The sequence below is a fragment of the Oryzias melastigma genome, linkage group LG3 (genome assembly GCF_002922805.2).
Source record: "Oryzias melastigma strain HK-1 linkage group LG3, ASM292280v2, whole genome shotgun sequence".
Lineage (NCBI taxonomy): Eukaryota > Metazoa > Chordata > Actinopteri > Beloniformes > Adrianichthyidae > Oryzias > Oryzias melastigma.
In genome coordinates, this window is record NC_050514.1 from 10,809,372 (window position 1) to 10,820,790 (window position 11,419).

The 11,419-nt window shown below is 39.5% G+C and overlaps 1 long non-coding RNA gene across 1 annotated transcript in view; it reads right to left on the reverse strand.

The window, feature by feature from the left end:
- Positions 1–6,365: 6,365 nt before the first annotated feature.
- Positions 6,366–11,419, reverse strand: part of LOC112161106 — a 13,717-nt gene continuing 8,663 nt past the window's right edge. Inside the window, exons 2-3 of the long non-coding RNA XR_002921785.2 lie at positions 7,063–7,183; positions 6,366–6,596 (exon numbers count right to left, since the gene is read on the reverse strand). This is a non-coding gene — a long non-coding RNA (uncharacterized LOC112161106). The remainder of the gene's footprint in view (positions 6,597–7,062; positions 7,184–11,419) is intronic.

The following is an 11,419-nucleotide window of genomic DNA, read 5'->3' on the forward strand; positions in this document are numbered from 1 at the left end:
GGAGACAGACAACTTCAGACTGACAGTTTGGAGAATAACTGAAAACCAGCCTGTTATTTTCACCAGACTGCTCCCATTCAATGTGGCTTCCTGGAGAAAAAAAAGAAGAGTTTTTGGACAAAAAAAAGAAAACCCTTTTGTCTTTAAAGTTGTGTTCATGTTTGCATTTTTTAATATTAATTGCCCAAATGGTAGATCTAAGGAATATTCGTTATTTTAAAAATTCCAGTAAAAGTTTAATCATTTGTTATTTAAATGCATCAAATAAAACAAAGAAGGGGGTCTAAAAAGATTTCAATGATTTAAAAGTGACTGAACTTAAACCTTTTTGGTTTTTTTTTCAAACCTCAGTACTTTTTTTTTTCAAGACATTCTCACAATTAACTAGTGAGATGGTCCAAACTCTTTAGTTTATTAGTCTGGTCTATACAGTGTGGAATTTTTATGTAAAACACTTTCCATAAGAAAAGTCTGTCATAGAATTTAAAAAATGACCTTTGTAACAGAAACTCTGTGTAAGCAGGCTATAGTGTATTCAGATTGGACACGTTTGTTTTGCTTAAAGTGAACCAGAGTTCGTTTCCATCGATAATCCAGAACAAAGTTTCATTTTGAATACACACAAGTAAGTCTAGTCCAGGACCAGGGACCGCTCCCGGACCTGTCTTTCGGGATGGTCTCGGTTCGTTTCCAACTGACATAGGACTTCAGGTTCCGGGTCACAAGCAGACGTGTGCCTCCAGCTCTCCTCAACTCTTCAGCTTTTAAAGTCTTTTAAAGTTACTCATAAGCGACTTTAATCACCAAGCTACTGCAAAACAACTACCGCAAACAGGAGAGTTCAACATGGCACCAAAGAAAAATTTTAAAGGCGATTTGATGGAGCTCGAAATCGCACTCACGGATATTCAAGCTAAACTAACACCTGCTCTTTTGAATGAAGCTAAGCTATCAGTGCTGCTGGGGCTTGAAGCTAAGATATCACCACTGTTACAACTAGTGGAAGATTTCCGACAAGAAAAGGCATGTAACAAAAAAAAAAGCGAGATAGTCGCCAAGATCTCCTGGAGGGAAGGATGCATGACACGGATTAACAAGCACGGATGAATAATGTGATTCTCACAGGACTTCAACTACAACCCCGGGTGCGGCCTGGTGCTACCAACATTAGCATGAAAGCTAACGGAGCTGTGATGGATGCTAACGCGACCGTGGAGAATCAAGTTGGAGGATTTCTTGTGTCTAAAGGGATTTCCTTGGACATAAATACTGTTGAGGTCTGTCATCTGTTCTTTGGAGAAAAAATACGGATAAACCAGCGATCCTGATCAGGTTTGTGAATTGAAAGCACAAGATAGCTGTGATGAAACAACGCCAACACCTGAAGGGGTCTACGGTGTATCTTAATGAACATCTTTCTAAATATCACGCCGATCTGGCGAGGTACGCAAGAATTCTACGCCAAAGGAAACAGATCCATTCAACATGGATCCAGAACTCCAGACTCCACCGGACCAGACGAAGCCTCTGGAAATCAAATCCATGAACGACTTTGAGAACTGTGGGATTACGCATGTTTGAACCTTTAATTGAAGAAAAGTGTGAATGCGAACTCAACAAACTGCTGAAGGTGAACTCTGACCCGGTTCTAAGCTGCAGGACTCCAGCACATTCACCTTGAAATGAGACCTTCACAGTCTCTCAGTCATAATGAAGAATCGTTATGTGGCCTTAAACTTGTTCCTAACTGTGATGTAGCACTGATTCTGCTCAAACTACTGATCATTTTTCTTTCCAACTTATTACTTTTTGTATTATTATAATCATTCTTTGGTGAAAACAATCTGCACAAATTGTCTTTTTAATGAGAATATTTTGAAACTTTTTTAGCATTAACAAATGAATAGGATTCTTACTAATTACTTTTTGTATTATTACAATAATTCTTTGATGAATAAAATATTCTTAAATAAGAATATTTAGATTATTGTTACTGATTAATATACATGATTTGTCTGTGAATGTTTTGAAATTTGATTACATCACTGATATTAATTATCCTTTATAACTTGAATCTGTTATTGTAGACTATATATATTTGATATTAAGTCCTGAACCGGATATTAATAATTCATAAAGAGAAAATGGTATGGTCGAGTTGGGAGGGATTATATAAGTTCGCTTCCTTCCACTCCCTTTCAAGTGATCTTATGTTATTCAGTGTGATGTGTTTTTATTATTTTTTTCCTGTATTATTCCTGATTGCTTGAAATAAACAATTTAATTAATTCATTCATTCATTCAACTGCATTGAACTTCGGTTCGCTCAGATTTTTATATAGCCCAATATAACTAACAATTGTTTCATTGGGGTTCCAAAAAAAAAGCAGAAAGTCGACCATAATATATAAACAATAGCTGATTCCTAAACAAAATTAGACAGACTAAACTACACTGGATATCCCTGTACTTAGACCCACCATCTCAGTGAGGAAAAACTCCTTAATAAAAACTGATTCCAGGAAGTAAGGAATAAACCTTAGGGATGTCCACATGAAGGAGGGATCCTCTCCTAGGACGGACAGGCGATGTACCAGGACTGTCAGAGAAGAATTAGCTTATCTGACTCTACAACTAGTGGCCTTAAAAAGTCTTGAACCTGGTCTTCATACAGATGTTCAAAATTGACCAGAGAAATCAAACGTTTTAATAAGTTACCTATCTTGACAAGGATTTGCAAAGTGTAGTATCTCCATCTTTCTCTTTTTGTTTTGACCTGCCCCCATAACTGTTGACCACTGAGTGAAGAGATCTTCAGTCAGGGGTTTTGTTTACAAGTTTTGTAAACCGGAGATTTCTGGAGCAGAAATCTCTGGTTGATCCCAGTCTGAATACAGACCAAACACAAGGTTTAGGGCTCGATCCAAACAAATTAAGCAGACTCAGTCCGAAACTATTCATTTTTCCAGTGTGAATAAACCCTAAGAGGATTCTTTACATCAGCAAACCAGAAACGAACAACAACAATAAAAAATCTAATTAAAAAAAGGACACTATCAAGTTCTTTCAGATTAACAGTGTTGCCAGGTCTTTTTGTGTAGTTTCTACTGTTTACCTCTCTTGTTGCAACATCCAGGTGTTAGATGCAGAGAGTTCAGAAACATTCTGCTTTCTGAAATTCTGAAAAATGCTTTCCACTTCTCCTAACTTTCTTTGTGTCCATAAACAATGAGGAAATCTTCAGCTTCTTCTTTCTTTACAGAAAATTTCACTCCGAAGTGGCCTTCACACTGAAGTTCAAACACATCACTGCAAAAACGAAGTCCTTTGTAAGGTGTGCTGTTCCTCCTAGACAGTCGTGGTATTTCAGACAACAATAGGTTGGCTGAGGATAACTATGTACAACAAGCCAGCATCATTAGACCACCAACATTAACATTTTCAACAAAGATGCTGTTCCCAAACAACACTCAGTTTACCTCTGCCTGGTTCACTAAAATGTTCAAACAGATAAACAGGCATGAACCAGAATACTGTGCAAATGAGGCTATTTTACCATTACTCATTTAGGCTTCATTGTGGCGTAGTGGTGGACATACTTGCCTCATGGTAAGAATGCCCTTGTTTAAATACCAACTGTGTTCTTTCTGTTGAAAGTCTGCATGTTCTCCTCAAGCATGCATGGGTATTCTCTGAGCATTCCAGCTTCTTCCTGCAGTTCTAACACATGCTTCATAGGTTAATATGTGGTTATATTTTGTCATATTTGTTGTACAGCTCTATAAGGCCTTGAGATGGACGGGTGGACCTTCCAGGGTGTTTCCAGCCATCGCCCAACAGTGGTTCGGATAGGCTCCAGCATCCCTGTGACCCTGGATGAAGTGGGTTTGGAAAATGACTGGGTACTCTTCTAAACATACACATTAAAAAGAACTCCTTATTATTTTGGCACATCCGTGTAAGTTCCTGCATCATTTTGCAAAAATATGATCTGATACATGATGATCAAGCTGAGAAACAAACATCTCCCAGCTGAACCCTGAGTTCAAATCTGAAGCACAAGCATTCTGGTTGCGTCTAAAGCAGGGATAGTAAACTCCAGGCCTCAAGGGCCGCACTCCTGCATGTTTTCCAACAAAGCCTGCTTTGGAATGTTCTAATTGGCTGGACACACCTGAACCAGGTTACAAGTCACGAGTAAGGCTTGGATATCTGGATATCATGCAAACACTCTCCTGGAAGGGCTCTCAGCTTACACAAAATGAAAGAGTAAAACATGTTGGTCACACTTTTCCTGTGTGTAAAGCCTTGCAAACTTAGTTTATTGAAACGTGTTGTAGTTTTTCAGTAACCACTTCTTTTATTCAGCAGTGAAGTTTTGGTAATAATGTTCTTGTGACGTGTTTAGTAACTCATGTTATGACAGTCTAACAACTCAAAATGTAACTGCACAAAGCAGTGAGACCATGAGAAGTAAACAGATTAAAAATACCTAAAACCGAATCCATTTTTGTACATGTGGTCAGAATTTGACCTTTTTATTTTTTGTTATTTTAACTTTAATTATAGAGCTAAAAATTCCTGTTAGGCTTCATAGACCAAAACAGTTACTGTTTCCCTCAAGAGCCAGTAGCTGTTTTGTTTTAGCACGTTGCCAGGCAGAGTAATTTTTAGCTGCTCTTATTTTGGAGCTTTTTTAGGTCTTCATGAGGCTCACTGGCCTCAGAGTTCCAATTTTGATTTGTATGTTTATGCTGATTGGCTTTTGTTTGATTAAATGTTCATTTCCATGGACTAAGCGTGACTGGAGCCGAGGGTTGGTTCCTCTGACTTTTAACAGGTTTGGAATGTTTGAGATTTTAGTCATCATATTTTCTAGCATTGTCATGTTGCTTCCAATTTACCCCTTTCAAAACAAAAGAAAAACATTTTTTTTAGTAATGGTCAAAATAATACCACATCACCTCTCATTTGAATGTCTTTTTTTTTGCATTGTAATGGGTTGCAGTGTTTCTATTATTTCATGCACTCAAGTGATTACAAGCATGTATGTGTTTAATAAAAGCTGTTAGTAAAAGTTCCTGCAGGTCTTATCTACAAGTCTCATCGTCCATACAATAACTACATAATTTCTATCAGCCACACAAAAAGAGACTCATTGTTTAGTTGTTGTTTTGTTTACCATGCTAAATGGCGTGGATAAGAAAGAAACCAAAATAGCTTTGAGGATAAAAGATTGTTCTTTTAAAGGTCAGTGTTCACTTCTTTAGGATATTGTTCATCTTTTACATAAACCCATCTGTGACTCACTTATGTGTAGGGTAAGTCTGAGAAATTGTGGTTTGTGTGTGTGGATGCCCGCTAGCTAAAGAATACACGTGCACACAATGCTTGTTTTTCAGTGTGTGTCTGTGTGTGTCAACAGGAGTTGCTGTTCGTATCAGTTTACGACAGCCCCAGAGCTAATGGGATTCAGAGCAGAGAATAGGCCTGTGAATTTTAACAGCTTGGCCAGTGGCGCACAGCTGCCAGCAAAGCACAAACAAGAAACAGTAGCCAAACTGTATGTCCATGACAGATAGTCTACCAGGGCTGCTTAGCAAGGAACTGCAGCAACAGCTTGTCTCAGGAAGGATGGAGGCCAGGCTGAGAGATGAGGAAACAATCTGAGACTGAACTGAAAATCAGTCAGCTGTTTATATCTAGTAGGTCGCCGGTTGCCCTCCGCTTCAATATCCTTAGCCTTAGTCCTCTCTTCATTCCCGAGCTTCCTTCAACCTCAGCCATCTCTCCTCCTGTCAGTGTGTGGGTCCAAGCGTGAACGCTCATAAATCTCGATGAAAGGAACTGTTTGGAGGAAAAGCCATCTTAAGCATTAGGGAGTATAGCAACAATCCTGTTTGTTGTGCATCTGCTCAGCCTTCAGCATGCATATTAACACAAGTGCAAAGTCACATGTGATGAATAGGAGCAATAGATTATGGAAGGCATCAGGAAAACCCTATAATTAATGTAGACAGCAGGACAGATTTCTTTTACAGATCGCACACAGCATGTTTAAACATGAAGAAACAGGTAATATATCATGTTGGGGCCATAATCGGACTTTATCATCTTTAGCAAGCAAAGCATAAAAAAAAAGAAAGCAAATCAGTTCTGGAGTGAATCATTCTTATAGCTAATGAACTAAGCAGTAAAATAACTTTTCTTAAATGTAGATCAAGAAAATTGGTTACTGAGTTTTACACTTTATCACAATTACAAAGCACTTCTTGATGATGAAAGTGCAGAAGGATGGACTGACTTTAAATACTCTTTAAAACACAGGTAAATCAAAGAAATTACAACAGAGCAATGAAGACTTGGGCTAAAGGATGAAAAGCTTTTAAGACAAAGGATGGAGAGATTTTTAATACAGTGGACATTAACAAAGCTTCAAAGGAGATAGATGACGTCTTTCATCGGGGAAGAGTTCGGCTGCAGTGCAGCCAGTCACTCCCACTCAGGTCCTGCCCGTGTTATTACAGAGCAGCTCTCGGCAGATCGTCAGGCTAAATGAAGCAATTGTGCTGGGTGCTGCATGGCCTGATGATTCCCTAATGAAGACAAAGATGTGTATCACATGCCAGCCTGCGATGGTTACAGTCTTTTGAGCACACTCCTATGCAGACTCATAGAGTTGGTTTGTTAAAATGTGGAGTTTTGCTGCAGTTTTATTGAGATTGTGACAAAAGTAAAAATGTTATGCTTTTTTAAAAACATGTTCAAAAAATGCGTAAAGTGATGCTGAAAAGCACGATTTTAAAAAGCGATAGATTAGATTCCAGCTCTAATTTTGAAAGGAAGGAAAATCTTCATCTACAGCTCTGTGTCTTACTTGGGGTGTGTTTTAAAAAGTTAATTGAAAAGTGTTATTTTGCCCAGTTCTGAGGTGAGTTAATGAGGCATTGAAACAAACCTATTAGAGGTTCTGTGGGAGATGGTCGCAGCTGAACCCTAATGAAGGGAGGCTTGATAAATAGGTGGTTCTGTGGTGTCTGTTGACTCTTAAGTTATACTCACATAGGCAATCTCATCTGTTTCTGAGTTCTTCTAAATCCCAAAGTCCAATTTGTTTGGCTAGTTGAATTGCTCCTATCCATGTTTGAGGTTAAGCAAACTAGCTTGGAGGATTGGACCACTCCTGGAGAACAAACACATCACAATAAGGACGGCTCAAACGCACCTCTACTTGCTCTGGAAAGTTAGAAGAGCACATGCCCTCCTCCATCATGGGTTCATTCTACTGAGACACCATCATCACAAGTTGGGTCACTATGTTGTATGAAAGCTGCACTGCCTACAGCAAAACGACACAACACGAAACGACGAACACATAGTGACTGCATCCAACAAGATCATTGGTGAGTCCCTGCTCCATCTTGCTATCAGGGTTGTTGGAGACAACTTGGACTCCTCCCACCCCAACTTCAGTCCTTCGAAGAGAAGGTCCAGAAGCCATTCAGTCAACTGAATTAAGATTGTCCTATCTATCTGCAAAAGCTTTTATTCTAGAAAAAGAGGCATACATGAAGAATAACAGTTTACAGTTCACTACTCTGACCGATTGCCTACCTCTTGGTTAGGGCGGGGCACAAAAATGTGGTTCCAAGTAGGAACTGTTGGGATTTATGCAGTTCTACTGAAACCTTAAGAAGCACATGTCAATCACTTCTACACTGTTTAGTACTTTAAAATTCTAGCCAATCCTTTTGCCTTTCTCACAATAATGGGTGGACTCATATAAGACCGCTGACGGGGCGAGCACAAGTGTGCGCAGCGCTCAAATGTCTGATTGCATTCCACAGTAGGTCACAGAAGTTTGACAGATCACTGCATTGCATCAGCCAATCAGGAATTCAGCTTTGGGCACGTGATGTTTTCAATGACCCGATTAGCAGGTACAAAACTAATCCAATATGAGCGTTTCGTCAAGAACTTCCATCCACTTTCTTAAACTGCCACAGCCAGAGGGTTTACCAGAGATTGTCTCCAGTAACTGTTGGGCGAAGGCGGGATGCACTCTGTACAGATCAACAGACTGTCGCAGTGCGGCGGTTCTCTGGCTGTAGAAAGCCTCCCGGAGTTCAGTGGGGCTCGCTCAATACACCGGTAGACAGACAGCCACTGCGGGGAGCGAGGGCAACCTGCTCGGGTCTCCTGTACTGTGATGTTTTTCTTATTATTGAAGAACTCCTAACAATATTTTTACCTAATCTCTCAACATTATCTGTGTCTCTCATCCAATGGAAGTGTGACATACATAGAAACCCACAAGCAGCTGTGGTGTCTATAGCTCAGGATTACATTTGTGACAGGCGGCGAGCACGAAGTTGCAGCCCGCTGAAATAGGGGCAAGCCACCGGTTTGCAGCTCGGAGGTTGAGGAGCTCTGATTTAATGGGAACAGCCAGGACAAAAAAAAAAAAAGACGAAACCCAAAACGTACATTTTTGACGTAGCGTTCTTAACCAAGCATCAATATGTGACAACATGGGAATGAGAATGTGTTTATTTTGAAAGATGTGGGCATTATTTTTTATTACTAAAGTACAGAAATTGGCACAGAGCAGGAACCAAAACTAAAACCCTACTATTGGTTTGTACTAATGGTGTCAAGATCCAGGCCTCTAGGGCCGGTGTCCTGCATGTTTTCCAACCAACCTGTCATTGAAGCTCCCTATTGGCCAAACACACCTGATCCAGATAATTGGCAGCAGATGAGACAGGATTTCTGGAAAACCAGCTGGAGGCTAGCCCTCCAGACCTGGAGTTTAACAACCCTGACCAAGAAGCATAATCATGAAACGTGTGCTTATGCACAAAGCGGTGACTGGAGGGATGAACAATCAAGACCAGGAGGCTAAAAGAAACTGTGCCGAGTGTGTGTGCACACAAACTGAGATGTGGTATTATTTGTATACCCTCAAACACAACTGGGATTCACCATCATTTACCAAAAAAACATAATGCTGTGTTTTTTTTATCTTTTGAAGAAAACTAAATTTGGTTGTTTTACTGGTTCTTAAACCTTGAGAATGTTTCACTTCTCTACCCATATTTTCATTTTTAATTCATTGTTTTTGATTCATGTCTTGATTTGTTTTGTAACTCTATTGTTTAATAGTTCTTTCCTTGCCTTTTAATGGTCTCTTGAATGATAGAAATCTTTGAACGTTATGTTGTTCTAAGTAAAAAATCATACGGAGATTACAGACAAGCCACACTCTTCTGTAGAGATAGCAAACAAAAAAAAGTACAACATTAATCAACCAAACATTTCCTTGTTTATGTCGTTTCACATATGATGACTGACAGTTTCATTAAAATTTGAGCCGTGCATGAGTATCAGATGATTCTCTGTTCTGTTTGGGCTGCCAAGTATCCACTCTTGTGTTTTTGTTTGAACATGGACTACTTTGTGTATGCCTGTGTTGCACTAAGTGATCCAGCCATGATACACATGGGGCTCCGAGGCTGTCACACTCCTCCTGCACTGGCAGCAACATTCCCAGGTCAAAATAAGGCCAACTCGGCCTGTCACTTTTCCAGTTTGTGCATGCATAAGAGTTTATATCAGGGGTGTGTAATTCAAGGCAGCTTATTTTGTGAGTCAATGCAACAAACCTTGGGGAAATCCTATCTTACTGACCTGTTTCCCCCTCAGAAAACCTCAAAGCAGGAACTGAGACAGAAGCAGACAAGAGAGGTGACCTCAGCTAGACCCAATGCCAATGAAACTGACTTATATTCTGCAAGCAGATAAAATGACACAAGGGCAAACTTGACATGTTGAGTCTGTTTTTCTTCTTTCCTCATTTTTCCTAAAAATTGCAGAGTTAGAATTTGTTAAACAGCAACAAATGTCATGATTTAGTGAAAGTGGAGGATCCAGTTGCAGAAGACATCGTTTTGACCAGGAACCTAAAAATGACCAAAGTAAAAATGAAAGTTTAGATGTTGACAACTGAAATCCTGAAAGGGATGTACCGATCCGATCATGTGATCATAAATCGGATCCGATAACAAAGTTTCAGATTTAGTCGCAATCGGATGTTACATTCTGATCAGGGTTGGATATTTATTTTATTCTTATTATGATCAGCATCATCCATTTCAACCTTATTATTACAAATAAATCATCTACTAGAAGTCTGCATATCATGAATATGACAACATTTTATTGCCGGAAAGTGCACCAGAATAGTTTTTGCTGGAGAAAATATTTTGGCAAAGTTAGCAAGACATTGCCTTATCCCTACGGCTTCTCCCTGTCCCTCCAATTGTAGGGGCATTTGAAGTGGTAGGGTTGTCCAAAATAGTTTTTTTAAGGGCTAACCCTTATTGTGGAAGGAAGCAGAGCCCTTCACCGCGAGGGTAAACGGCGTTGCACTGTGCCACAGAGAAGCGTATTTATTCACGTGGGTGTGCTCTGACTCACTGAAGTTTACGTTTAAATGTAAATAATGGCTTTTTGTTTTAAAAAGTTTTTTTTGTTATAAAAACCAATGTATAATTCAGAGCACTAGCAGCTTCGTGCTAGCCTAGCTGACCGGCGACTATTGATGATGTCATCGCGTGGGAGTGACGTTCAAATTTGAAGACACTACTTTTTCCATAACTCTCCATTTGGAGGGCCAAATGAAGGGATAGGGCGAAGCTTTAGGGGTAGGGGAAGAAGTCAAACCCTGAAAGTAATCTTTGCCCTTGAGCTGTTCCCTTTATGGATCTCCACAGAGGATCTAATGCCTAACTGTATCCACTGGATCCACCTCGCTAGCAGCAACCACACTAAACCCATGAACCTCCTCTTTGGCCTTCCATTCCAAAAATCTCCAAAACATTTAACCATTTTTTTACAGTTTACCTGCTCTTTCTTTTATTTTATGTTTTTTTTATGTAAGCTAAAGCCAAACTTGCTAACTTTTTTTCTTGTCAATCCATCAGAATTCAGGAGAAGCTGAGAGAACAGCTTACTCCTGAATACAGCAGAGAGCATAAGCTTTAAGGAGGAATTCCTGTGGACTTTTCAGAAGTTTTTGTGAACTGAAACATACTTTTTTTTACCAGAAAACATAAAGTGATTTTTTTCTTCTGTTTTTTTTTAGCCTTTTTGTTAGCTCTCAACTGGCCCAACTGTTCTGAAACAGATATGTATGGAGACCCTGAAGCACCAGAGAAGTCATTAAAACACATTTGTTTGCTTCTATTCTGGGGTTTGGGTTTGATGAGGGAATTTTAGAGTTTGTGTTTGGATTACATGTTTCTTAGGTAATGTGCTTGGAATTCCACATTGTTTTGTGAGGAGAAAAATGCCACAAGAACATTCTAAAAACCCCAAAACAAGGTTTTTATTGAGTGGGTCTTCAAAGTATTTGCAT